At 40.3% G+C, this 13,783-nt stretch overlaps 2 long non-coding RNA genes across 3 annotated transcripts in view; one reads left to right on the forward strand and one right to left on the reverse strand.

The window, feature by feature from the left end:
* LOC131959387 (uncharacterized) overlaps nt 1-12,736 on the reverse strand; it is a 68,774-nt gene extending 56,038 nt beyond the window's left edge. Inside the window, exon 1 of the long non-coding RNA XR_009389454.1 lies at nt 12,624-12,736. This is a non-coding gene — a long non-coding RNA (uncharacterized LOC131959387). The remainder of the gene's footprint in view (nt 1-12,623) is intronic.
* Nucleotides 12,737-12,997: 261 nt separating this feature from the next.
* The window catches only part of LOC131959386 (uncharacterized), a 66,587-nt gene continuing 65,801 nt past the window's right edge, over nt 12,998-13,783 (forward strand). For both annotated transcript variants that reach the window (XR_009389453.1, XR_009389452.1), the window contains exon 1: nt 12,998-13,394. This is a non-coding gene — a long non-coding RNA (uncharacterized LOC131959386). The remainder of the gene's footprint in view (nt 13,395-13,783) is intronic.

Here is a 13,783-nt window from a genome sequence, read left to right on the forward strand (position 1 = left end):
ACCCAACTTTAGGGGGGGGGTTCCTCCACTCCCACACTTTAGGTTTGTTTTGCTCTGACAAATGAGAGTGCCTTGGGGGTCATTGTGTGAAGTATGTACGAGCCCTGGCTGCTACAAACTGAGGCCCTCGCACTCTGAAATATGACAGGTATGGCACTTTGTGTGTTGCCGTAGAGTTTTGGGTGTAATCAGGTGATGGATTCGTTTCTGGGGATGCCACGGTAATCAGCGAGGTTGCATGGAGGATCATTTACACGTGCTGTCAAGTATTTCGCCACACCACTGCTGACTGCTGTAAGGTATGTTTGAGCGTGATGTATGGCTGCACACAATGGCCTTTAAGAAACAGTCGTAAACTCTGTGGACATTTCTTAACATGGGGCTCTTTTCTCAGCATGCTTTGTGGTCATGCTGGTACACGGTATTTAACCTTTTATTCAACAAAGAAAACCTATTGTGAGATTAAAATGGCTTTTTCAAGTGTATCCTGGCTGCACAATAACACAGAGTTACTGAAAAACAGCAACACAAAATATGTATATCAAGCACACATCTTATATTTGATGATGGGGGGCTTTGATGCTGTAAAAGCACTTTTAGGCCATTTTATGTCATTTGGAGGGTTCGGCTCAACCCAACTCACTTTTGGTACCAGGTTCTTTTCTCTATTTTTTATTCTGCATTGTAGATGGTACCTCCTCAGTATAGGCAAGAGTCTCAGCTGATCTCAACTGCTGTCACATCATCTTCAACATATCACTTGTGAAGCATTTCATCAGCCACCAAACAGAGGACTATCTGTACTTCGTACAAATGTACAACACAATATGCATAGTGTAGTTTTGCAGGTGGCCTTTTAAAAAAAAAATGTGGGTAGCATAGCTATTAATAAATCTCAGATTTGTGCATTTGTTTGCCTAAAATAGACTTGCTTTTATGTGATCTCCCCTTTTGTTGTCATATTTTTACTGTTTTATTGTCTACATTGCTTCTACCTATATTTTTTTGTGTTTGTGTATCCTGATTTAATCTGATAAATACAAAGCTATTTGACTTTACGTCTTCTTGAATTAATATCCCAATTTTGTTTTGCTCCTGTTCGACTGCACTGTTTGGCCTTTTATTGTGATTTTGTGTTTTTTAAGTTCCTATATAAATAAAGTTATTATTATATTATTATTAAATGACAGCTGACACAGCTGAGAGGAGGGCCACGTGATTGGCTGCTTTATTTGCCACTGCAACCACCTCAAGTGTTTCGAATGTAAATACAGCTATTTGGTGCTGCCAGCTGAGTGGGTAATGATTACCCTACACCTATTAAACAGCAGAAAAGAAACAGATCAATCATGAAGGCTTTGGGTTTGAATTTCCATTTTAGGCCAATAAAAAACAATTATAATATAAGTTAACAGTTATCGTGTCTTATTGCCATCTATTTCTCTATTTTCTCTATTTTTTGCTCTATTTGGCTACATGATGAGGTAAGAGAAGCTACTTCCCATTCCAAATACACAACACCAGCTTTGCCAGCAGCTGAGTAGCATGAACGCCCATACCTACCTGGTATTTATCATCTGGGTGTGCATGCTTTTGTACATTTGCATATGGCACATGTTGCTGTCCCCAGGCAAACAGTAGAGAATTGGTAGAAATCACAATCAACGAAGGTGAGACACTAAAATAAAAACAGCTGAAGCCCAGAACTCGTAACATAACACAAGATTGGAAGTTTCCACCACAATTTATGTTCCCAAAAGAGATCAATGTGCATGACTGTACCGTACAGTGAGAGCAACAAAGGGACACCGTTGGCATTTGCATCTGTATCTGTGTGTGTGTATGCAGCGTAGTCTACATGTGTGTCAGGTAAGCGATCCAGGTGGATGGCAGCAGAGGGGCTCGGGTGTCCCGTTTCAGGCAGCAGCTGGTGAGCGAAGCCTGGCCGAGGTCACCCTCAGGGACCCTGCCCCCTCGTCACCTCCTCCCGGGCTCCGCTCCACCCTCGGCCTGTCATCGTCATCTGATCTCGGCTCCGCATGCATCGGAACAGCGGCTCCGCGGCGTGACAATGGAGCTCTTTTAATTATCCGGGACAGTGTCCTCGCTCAAGTGATGACGGCTAAAATGTATTCGCCGAGCAGTTCAGGCACTCAGGCATGTAGCCTCAGAGGCACGGTGATAATTGATCACATTGTAGAGACGTGTACGTGATACAAAGGCCGCGGTGAGTAGTGTTACTTTTAGCCCACATTACCGCTGTGTCAAAGCCTCATGAGCATATTTAACATACCTGCAGATAAAATACATCCTCAGATGTGAGCAGAGACCCTGAGGCAATAACTCTCCAATGTAAACAAATGTGCTGTTTGGTTGTTTTTACATTCCTGTTCTTGTACAGGTTAAAGAAAGCGACATATCAAAGAAATTGGTCAGCGTTAGAGGAGCTGCGACATTGGACGGTGTTGGGCGAGCACCGAATACTTCAGTCAATACACTGACATTCAAATGCTGCTGTAGCTTTTTCTTTATTTCATGTCTATTCATTATGTTTAAAGACAGATTAATTTATAGATTAGGCTAGGGCTGGGCGATATGGACCACAAGTCATATCCTGATATATTTAGGCTGAATATCCATATAGATATATATCCCGACACCAAACCAGGAACTTTTTTGCCCTAACCTTAGAGAAGTAGTTTTGTAGCCTAAACCGAACAAAACTGCAGCCTTTTTCTGTGCCTAAACCCAATGAAAATAAAAGTGAAATGTAACGAAAGATCGACCAGCCATTGAACAGGATGATAACAACCAACTAGATCTACTAGAAGGTATAGGCATAGTGTAATACTAGCAGGTAAAGTAGTAACTTTTTTTTCCATAAAAGTTTAACTTTAGACAGCAACCTGTCTTGACCATGCTAACTTTTTAGTGAACGGATCAAACTGGCTGGGTGGAAATAAGTTTGGGTGTGTTTTAGTTATTTTGTTGGTTCCCTCTTCTCCGTTAACCTTTCATTACAGATTGGGGCATTTACCATAAAACACAGCATGTGTGGGAACTGTTAAGTGCTGCCATGAAAAAGAACATACTGTAATTGCTAATAATGAGAAATGGGGTTAATTTGTTTGGCCTCATTTCCTTTCCTGACAAATTTTCCACATTAAGATAACAACATAGAGACAAGATGACATAAAAGCATGAAAGAATACAGAGTGTGTTATTATTGTAGTTACAACGGGTCAAGACTTGGAGAAAAATAGCTTGTTAGACATTATTTTGCTGCCATTCTTCAGCTCGTGCAATGAGGACTCAGGAGGAGAGGTTCAGGAGGATGCTGTATGTGGGACAAATTAAACAGGCTTTATGTTCTGGGTTTTAAAGCATGGCCTCTTCAGCTCACCAAGGAAATTGAGTTTGTGACCGAAAAAATGCACTTTCCTCTTAACCCCCTGACCAGCCGTCACAGACACACAAACTTTCTCTTTGAAGGCTAAACAGGCAGAAACGAGGGAGGATTGGCTGTTCTGGGGAGTTATGGAAGCCCTGATCCTATTACCCGCCCCCTGAAAAATGTGTCTGCAGGCCCCAGGAGCTTTTAACCTTTCGCTGCTCTGCGCTTTGATTCATGGGGGCGGCGGCGCTCTCATGTGAGCGTTGCTTTTTTGTCAACACTGTGCTGGCCACTGGGAAATGTGGAAGCGGTGTATTTTTTGGCAAAAAGGTAAGTCTGACAGTCTGTAAGTGCAGGGATTCCCTCTACCAGGAGCAAAAGAGGAACAATGAATCAGGAAGTTAAGTAAATGAAAAAACAAAAGCCTGCTGTATGTCAAGGTTTGCACTAAGGCATACTGTGGTTTGGACAAGAAGTGTTTAACTAAACAAAGAAGACAGGACACTCAGAAGGAATAAATTAATCAACGCTACGGGCAACTTTGCTCAACAATGTGTACACTGAAAATTGTTTTAATCACAGCTCACTACGAGTGTCAACACATTATAGAGACACATATTCATGAACCTGCAAGTAAAAGTCTGACTGGCTTGGAGACAAAGAGTTTCAGACGGCGGAGAGGGGATCTCATACATTTATGAGACACACAAGTGTACAGTTCATGCAGATGAACTCACAAACATGTTTTTTTGATAAGATTTCAAAATGGTTCATTTCACTCGCAGCGTCTGAGGACTTGAAAGAGTAGGACAATGTTTCCAAACAAAGCTGTCTCGTCCGTTAGAAAGATAAATGGGACATGGAAATTAAGTGTTTTTGTCACAAGACATAGGATTTGTTTGTATTTAATTTATCAAGTCTGTAAACGTCACAATAAAATAAAGGCACATGTGTTGGAGCTTAATAGGATGTAGAGGTTTTCTTAATTTCCTATTAATTTGTTCCTCTTTTTTTGGATGTGGATGCGGCATCACTGACTAAAATGCATGATACCTGCAAGCTGCTTAATATCAGCTTATACTGGCCTCATGTGTGATGCTTTGCTGCAACACATTTAGATCCACAGCTCACCTTTCCACACAAGTTAATCTAAAGAGCCATAACATTAAGAAGAGCTGACAAAAGGCACTTGGAGGCACGCTGCTTTGTCGTCGAACAACAACCTTTGGCTTTTTAGCCAGTATTTCATGACAATCATGCATCTGCGATATCTACTTGTGTGGCAGTTCATAACTCGGCGTGCACCTCGGCTAACGTGTTGGCTCAAATACCACAGAGAAGCTCTGAAAACAGGCATTAAAGTAGGCTAAATCCCCCAAGTAGCTGTGTGCTTAGCATAGTCTCTGAAAGGTATCCAACCGTTTATGTGAAACCTAAGCACTTCTTGATCAAAGGCTTTCAGAAGACTGCGAGGTGAATGAGGAGCCTTGTAGAATTCTCACTTGATTACTTTTTTTTTCAGTCAGCGCAAGAGGGAATGTGTGCATGTGTGTGTGTGTGTGTTTAGTGTCTCTATAGACAGGAATCTTTCACCGGGGAGAGCGGATTAACACATCAAATCCAGCCCTTCAATCAATAGGGAGGTAATGGAGCGATAGAAAATATCAGCACACTGCCGGCCCGCACGGTAGATTTAAGCAGCTTTCTCTTTTGCACAAGCCAATTTACACATGGTACTACAAGCTCACAACATAAGACAAGCAAAGACTTACAACACTTTTTTATTCAGGAATAGAGTTGAGATGATGTTCACTGATGAAGGGTAAACCAATTAGATACGGATAAGATGATTTTTTTTCTTTAGCAGGTGAAGTAGAGAGTAAATGTTTTCAGGAATTACAGCCCTACTGATGTTAACATGCTAATTTGTAAATTCCTTTGTCTGTTAAGGTAGAAAAACACTATATAAATGCAGTCCATATAAAACATTTTTAAGCATGTATAAAGTTGATCACCACCTTAGTTTAGCCTATTGGCATGCTAACACTTTGTAATTACAAGGAAACAGGAAGTACTAAGGCTGACGAGAATATCATAATATTAGTTATGTGCTCAAGTTGAAATAATTGGAAAAAAAGAGTTCCCAACTGGATAAATTAACATGAAACAAAAGTCAGCAAAACCTTTTGGTACATGACTTGCCAAGGTAATGGCATATATATACGACACAAATGAAGGAGGATGAAAGTAAATGTTAGATTGATGGTACACACCATATTATTAAACCCTCCTATTATGTTCGTTTCTCAATCAATATTTAGTGCAATGATGTTCTTTACCTCTCACAGATCATGGTTCAATGGGGATAATTCACTCGTTTTTCATAATGAATGCATGTTAAAAACTTTTTTTAAATGTACATTGGAAAGACCTACATCTAAAATACAATAGTTTTATATATTGAGTTTGTGAAAATGTTATTTTACATTTTAAATTTAGATTTTTCTTTTATGGAGTGATGTTGATAAATTAACACGAGTCACCTCAGTATCTATGGAATATAAACATGCAAATATGTGAAATGAACCATTTTCATTTTATATGTTAATTACACTTATTAGGACAAGCAGAATAGGTTTCATCCCGAAATAATACTTTTAACAATTTTTTTAGATTTTTAAACTTTGAAAAGGGTCAATTTGACCCACAACATAACAGGAGGGTTAATTCACCTATTGCATACACATTTTCTCATGTGTAAATTGTAAAATGATATTATAACCATTAGTTTTGTCCACGTAGCCAAATAAGTTATAAAAGTTAGCATTAATCTTGATAATAAAAGTCAAGTAAAGCAATATTTTAGTGTTTTTTGGGGTAATAAGTGTGTTCTTTAAAAGCTCTAAACAACAAAATAAGACACTTTTTTGTCCATTACAACTTAAACCTCACAGACACATCTAAGTCAGAAAAAAAAACCTCCTGTACATTTGTATTTAAACCAAAGTTATGGATGCTAGCATGGCTAAAAACAAACAAACATTGAAAAACGTTGCTATAGCTGCTCTGTTGTCCCTTTTAAAGCCCAGAGAAACATGAAGCTGCTTACTGAAGCCTGCACTGCTCCTGACAGTAGCTGCAACACGGGGAGTTTATGTTTGCACAAACTTGACCCCTGGCCTCTTCCTGCGGGCTCACGACCCCTCTCACTGACCCATCAACACACTAATTTGTCAGCACTGACCTCCCAGGTCTGAAGCAGCCGCTCTGACCTCTCTGCACAGGTCTGTGCAGATAGCACTCTGCTCACAATCAATAACAGAACTTAGTAAATACTTAGAGATAAAGAGCAGAGCCTTTAATGTTGACTCATGCATAGTGATGCCTCTGTTTTATACATGTTTGGTTCCAAAAGCTAATGTGGTGTTTAACATTAAGCTTGTGCTACACTCAGCACTTTAATAGCACAGCAGCTTTTTATCACTACAATTTAAGCATCGACTTGTGGACTTATAGTGAAACAGTGGCTACTCACAACCTCTGATCACAGGTATTCTCTGTATTTTAAATGTGTATAAAGTACTCATTCCTTATAATAATCATATTTATTATTTAATAATGAAGTACTTGTGTATTCATAAATATATTTCTTTACTCTCAATGGCAACTGGGCAAACAATATCTTCTGATGAAGAATGCATCTTCAAGCTCCACACCTTTTTATACCTTTTTTATTTACCTTTTTATAACACACTGTCAGAATTTGTTCATCTGTGTAATCACATATGAGTTAGTATGATTACAGCTATTTTATAGTGTATTAATAATTTCTGGACTGGTGCTCTCCATCTCAGCCAAATCCACCTAATGACTCAGAGATTATCTCATTTAGATTGGTCATAAAGTTACCAACATGCAAGAGACAGAAACCAGAGAATATTTCAGCAAAATGTGTATATATGTTGATACTAATAAAGGTTAAAGTTGACCCTTAAGGCATATTGAAGGCTCCGTTTACCTGTTTTGCCTTAAATCTACTTATAATTAAACTACAGTGGGTAATAAAGAATATAGTAGGTGTTTATGAACTGATTATGAATGCTAAAGAGGGGATGTTATAATAAAGTGACCCATGAAATGAATCCTTAAATACTGCAAACACTGGGTGGGTTGGCTGGTTCAAACAAATCTTGCAAAGTAGACATAAGATATGGGCTGCTTGTAGCTTTTTGTTAAAAAAAGATGTAGATGTCGGCAGGAGATCAGACCTGTGATTGGCACAGAGGAGGAAACTAAGCGTATGATTGGCACGTGTAGTTAATGACGGCTGGTGGATCCTGTGGTGTGGCCACAATCCACCTCGTGGAGCCCCAGCATGAGGCCAGCTGTGGAAACACTTTGCTCCACAGTTTTTCTATGTCTACTATGACATAACATATGATCAGCACCATGTATATGAATCCGTGTCATGCTTGAGAGCAAGAAAAAGAAATCTAAGAAGTCCTCCTGGTAAGGTAGTGCGAGAAAACCATCGATGATTCCTATTCCTCGCCCTCTATTCATCATCTACATTCCCAATGTCCCACTTCCTTTAACCGTCTTCCTCCCTCTAGTGCCTCGCTAGCAGGAACACTGCCAATAAAATCACAAATCATATCAATCAATCTTACACCGCTCACTTTTAGTTTATCTCAAACACCAGGTGGGAGCAAGGCATGGCATCAGTTAAGCAGCAGCTGGAAAGCTAAATGACAGGTCGAACATGGAGAAAACAGGAGTTACCTGGAGGGAAACCAGCACCAGGAAAGTGCGTAGTAACTTCAGCTCTTCTGCAGTCTTTTAAATTGGATGGAGTTGGATGGAAACGGTGCTCATGAAATGCCGACTGGTGGTTTAAGCGGACAATTTCTCGCCTCTGATTTGGTTGTTTTTGGACATGATTCCACTAAGCAGAGCCGTGGTGTAAGCTCTCATCCAGTACAGAATACATACGTGTGCACACACACATAAACACAGCCACATGTAACTTTCAGTGTAGTGGGATACTCGCACGGTGCCCGGTGCCTCCTTGGCATGCGCCGCAGCTTTCCACAGCAGATGGAGAGCGCCTGCATTAACGCTGATGGTACTACGATTCTCTGAGGCCTCGTTCCTCTCATTCTCTCTTTTCAAGTACTACGAACAAAAGCAGCATTTCAAAATTGTCAAAGCTGCAGAGGGGTCTGTGTGAAAATGTGATAAGACAAAACGACTGCGCTAAGCACCGGGGCACAAAGGAGATTCTGGAAGGTAGAAAGACAAACCTCTCCGGGTTTAACTCTTGACAGATTGGGTTTGTGAGGTGTGTCGGCACCAATTTGAACAGAAATACAATGTGCAACATTACATAGTTTATTTTCAAAAGGATTTATATTTCTTTAACACATCCTAACACTTTAGTGAGTGAATGTAAATGATTGTGGCGGGAGGAGTGGCTGAAATGTATGTCTGAATGTTTTTAAAAAGCAATACCCGGATAAGCGGAGGAAAATGGATGGATGGATGGATGGAATACCCAATACCCTATTGGTCCGACAGACTACTAGGAAATAAAGTCCTTGTGCAGAGACATGATAATTGTCCGGGACCTTTATGATCCATGGCACAAACAAGAGGCATATTTTTTATATAACTATCCATTCAGTCTTGTTTTTGCAGTAAATCTAAAAAAACTGATGAAATTACAGCTGCAATTGGTTGACTAACCACTTATTGGGTTGACAGAAAAGAAATTGCCAGCTGTTTTAAAAATCAATTAATTGTCAATGTAATTTTCCACTCACGAATGGCAGAAAATGCCATTTTCAGCCTCTCAAATATTTAAGTTTTCTAACTTTTCTCTGTTTTATAACATATCTATCTGAATATATGTGATTTAGACGAACAAAACAAGACATTTAAAGACATAATTGGACTTTGAGAAGCTGGGATGGATATTTTTCACAAAAAGATTATTTTATTGAATGAGAAATCAGAAATCAATGAATAGTTACACCCCTAGAGAAAATAAAATATATATCTGGGGCATTAATTAAAGACCCTTGTTTGCTCTCCCAAACTTCTAAACCAGTCCCATAAGCAAAAAGGGAAAAATACATAACCCTAAAAAATAAGATTTCTCTGGACCAACCTCGCCCCTTATAACTGCAATAAAGTCCTTTAGCATTCCAAATCTAATCTATAAACAACATGTTCTTCAAATTAAAAGGAAAAATATGTTGTTTGTCCATGCGGTTCTTCTTGGGAGGATAGTTTCTTATAAAACTTATATTATTCAGTCAACCACATTCCCACCAGTGCTATCCTTAAAAAGGCATTTGAATTCATCTATGCTGGAACCTATTCAGGATGACTTTTTTCAGAACAAGACTTTTCCTGGAGTTATTGCAGAGCATCAGCTAATGGCCAAAGAACTTCTAAATACCTCAAAAGATGTCCAAGTGAACATATGGACGCAGAGGTCAAGGGAAGGGAAGAAGAACATTAAGAGGCATTAAAAGGTGCAGTTTTGAATGTGTGGCTGGATGGAGGAGAGTCAGAGCAGGCGGAGAGGCAGGGCCCTGGCACTGGCACACAATCCATTTGTTCATGGCACAAGCGTTAATGGTTGAGCAGCTCCGAGCCAAAAAACATAAGGGAGCGCTTTAATCAAAACTCGCATGCATTACCTCCGCAGATCCAGGCAAACGTTTGCAGAGGGTGGGCAGGAGAGGAGGTGAGCGAGAGCCAGTTTGGTCTCTGGATCGAGGGGCATGATGGGGGTGTAACTCTAAAAACAACTTGGGTCCCTGTGCGTGGACCACATGTCGGGGGGAAATGAAGAACGTGTGCAGTATCAGAATGGTGGCAGGCGATGGAGGTTTGAACACGGAGGTAGGATTAGGGCTGTCAATAGACCACAGTGTGGCTGATCCTGTCAGAGCTGTGCCGGAGGTTAAAGACCAGGAAATCAGTCTCACAGCACACACACACACACACACACACACACACACACACACACACACACACACACACAGACTTAATGCCGAGTCGGTGCAGGCTCTTGCAGACCTTCCTCTAGTGGCTGATGAGGTGTCTTAGCTGATTAATGCCACACAGAACTTTGGAGGTCATTTCCAGGACTTTAATTAGGCCAGGCACTAACTAAATCACACTTACACAATTGAGTTCTCAGTTGAGTATCTTCAATTAGGCCCAGTTGAGGGCCGGGGAAACCTGATTACTGTGTTTACTTGAGGAGAAGGCCCAAATTTAAAGGTCATGGGGTAATAATGGAATATCAGTTACCTACTGTAGATACAGGAGATTCAGGCCAAATGAAAAGTTATGCAGGCTCTTTACAGTAGTTGTGATATGTGCGGAGGTTGTTTGGGAGACTCATGCTAAGGCCAGACACACCCAAATCAGATTAACGAGCCAAATACAAGTAATTTGACCAACTCTATGGAGAGGTTGATCCCATTACAACAATAACCCCCTCCTCCCTAAAACCTACAGGAAGAGGCTTTTTATGTCCTCTAATTAATTGACCATCAAACCTGCCCACCAGCACATCTGTGACAAGTTATCTTATTTGCTGATTCATAGCTCTTCCTGTTTGCAGAGCTTTGTTCAAATAAACTGGGTTTTGTGTCTCATTACATTGCAGAGCAGAGGTGAGGGGGTCTGTCATGCCCGAAGCTTCAAGTGGAAGCAGCAGATAAAGTGTTTATTTTAAATGACTATTTTTAAAGCTGCACGAACAGATACTTTTATGTTAATAATGCTTGTAGTGATTAAGAGAGAATTATAAGCCACCTCTGCATCCCCCTCAAGTCCAGGAGAGTTTTGGCATCTTTGAGCTCATTGTTTTGGTTTTATGTCCCACAACTTTTTTTTGGTACAGTCTTACTGCTCTTAACAGCATTTCCAGAAGCTTTTTTTTTTTTTTTTAGCAAAATAGATTTTTAAACCGACTGTACAAGCTGACAGACAAGTTTTGCCACTAGCTGGTGATCACAGTGGAGCACTTAGCAGCTGAAGAGCCAAACATTTCCCTCAGGACTGGTACAAAACAAACAAGAAAGATAAAAATGACAGTGAATATTAGACTGAAGATCCAACAAACACAACAGAATGAACACATTTGCAACTTTATCGCACATTATCAACTTGATAATGAGATAATATGTCAATGACTGGTGGCACTGACAAAATCTTGGAGGCCGTCTTACTCCCTGCACTCCACCCAAACACTGCAATCCAGCAGTCAAACATAACTTTTAGGCTATAGCTCTTTAGCGTACAATCTGTTGGAAACACCTGTATCTTGTAAAGGATTTACACAGGCAGGCTACAGTCTATAATCACATCCTGAAAGACAATATAAACACTGATAATATAATATCTTATATCGTACAGGATTTACACTTTACAGGCTAAAGTCTGTGATCACAACCTGAGGAACAGTGTTAAGACCTGTAGATATCTTCTATCATACAGGATTTATCCGAATAGGCTATCAGAATACTTACTCGGCCAGTGGCAACAATATCAACAATGACACACACTCATACTCACACACAGTGATCGTTTTATACTGCTATGGTATACCTATTGCAAATAAAATGTAACGTAACCCTGCATATCCTATCATACAGGATTTCCATCATATAGCCGAATGTTTAAAAAAAACAACATGGCAAATGCTTCTCAGTGTATAAACACAACACCTTGGAGACAAGAATGAATAGACCGAATGACAATAGGCCATAGTGTGTGAATAATATTGGAGAAAGTCAACAGTGTTTCCATTATATGCAGCATCTGCTTCAGAGTTTTATGAAATCATGAAGTTGCTATGACATGACTCTCTTTCCACTTTGGGGATAAGCATCTGCAACAGTGACAGGATGTCAATCATCCACAAACTCATGAGAACAGCCAGTACAGGATTTTCCCCTTCAGGCAGAGTGACGACAAGCTCGAAGGCTTGACAGCTACGTAACCATAGAAACCAAGCTCCCGCCAGACATCAGTAGTAGTAGTAGTAGTAGTAGTAGTAGTAACGTATCTTGGAAAATAGCTCTATGTGGCAGTAAACTGGATACATTTGCGGTAATACCAGATTACAAATGAAACAAGAAAGCTAGCCAGTGTACCTCCGCTGCTGCAATGATAAAACTCTTTGAGAAAACACTAGTTGGCCTACCTCTTCACCGGTCCTCTTTCTGCCTTTCTCCTCGAAAAACTCCTCCACCACATCAGTTAAGTCCAGTTCAGACTGTATTCCCAGTACCGATAGAGTTGTTGTTGGCTCATTCTTGCTCCCCTTTTGTTCTTAATCCTCGCCGTGGCGGAAAATGAGCGCACCCCTGGTTTGTCACCAGCAAAAGTTCAGACATGTCGTAATCCAAAATCTCGCGATCACCTCCTGTCATCGTCATCATCAACGGTTGTAAATATGATTTGTTATATGATTTGTTTCTGGAGATGTCACTCGTACAGTCGGACCAATCAAAAGTCTAGAATATTCGTATGGGCGGGGCTTAACGGTGATCACTACGTAGAACTGTCAAGTTTGTGTAGTTGCTCGCTGTGTTGAAGAGATTTACGAAGTCGAGGTTTGAGAAGGAATATACGGACTTCGCGGTGAATTAAAGAATGGCCGCTACTTAGTTATATAAATAACATATTTCAGCAAATAGCCATAGAGACGAGTATTTTAAGAAAGTGCAATCGGAGGAGTAAGAAGTTAATGAAACAAGAGAGGATTTGGCTAGCTAACCGCTGCTATCTCAAATTAGGCTTACAGGGAGGAGAAGGAACTGCAGATTTGACAGCCCGAAACAACTCACGACAACACGGCTTTACCGCCAGCAATATCAGTGTCAAATGCCAAGTTGTATGTTCCAGTGAATTAAACTTCAAGACACGCCGCCTTCACCGAGGTGGCAGAGTCCCCACTACAAGTTCCACCATGGTGAGAAAACGCTAACTTTCTTGAATTTAGAGCGGATAGTTTTGTATGTTTTGTTTTGTTGGTCATATTGAAAAATATAGGAAATATTAAACTGTCTTTTGTTATTGTATCTATCATCGTTTTAGATTTGGGATAGCAGTCGATCATAGAAAATGCCGACTTTGAAAAACAAATAAAATCAAATGATTTGTCTAGGTATGTTTTCTGCCAAGGCCAGGGATGGGCAACTGGAGGCCCGGGGGCCGCATACGGCCCGCGCTTTCACTGGAAGTGGCCCTCAGTACAGCTACATGCATTTGAGCATGAAATCTTAAAAATGCACAAAATTACTTCTTGCAATTAATGTTGGTCTGCTGTTTTTGCACTGAAAAAAAAAAAAGAAATCACAG

This window comes from Centropristis striata, chromosome 21 (genome assembly GCF_030273125.1).
Source record: "Centropristis striata isolate RG_2023a ecotype Rhode Island chromosome 21, C.striata_1.0, whole genome shotgun sequence".
Classification (NCBI taxonomy): Eukaryota; Metazoa; Chordata; class Actinopteri; order Perciformes; family Serranidae; genus Centropristis; species Centropristis striata.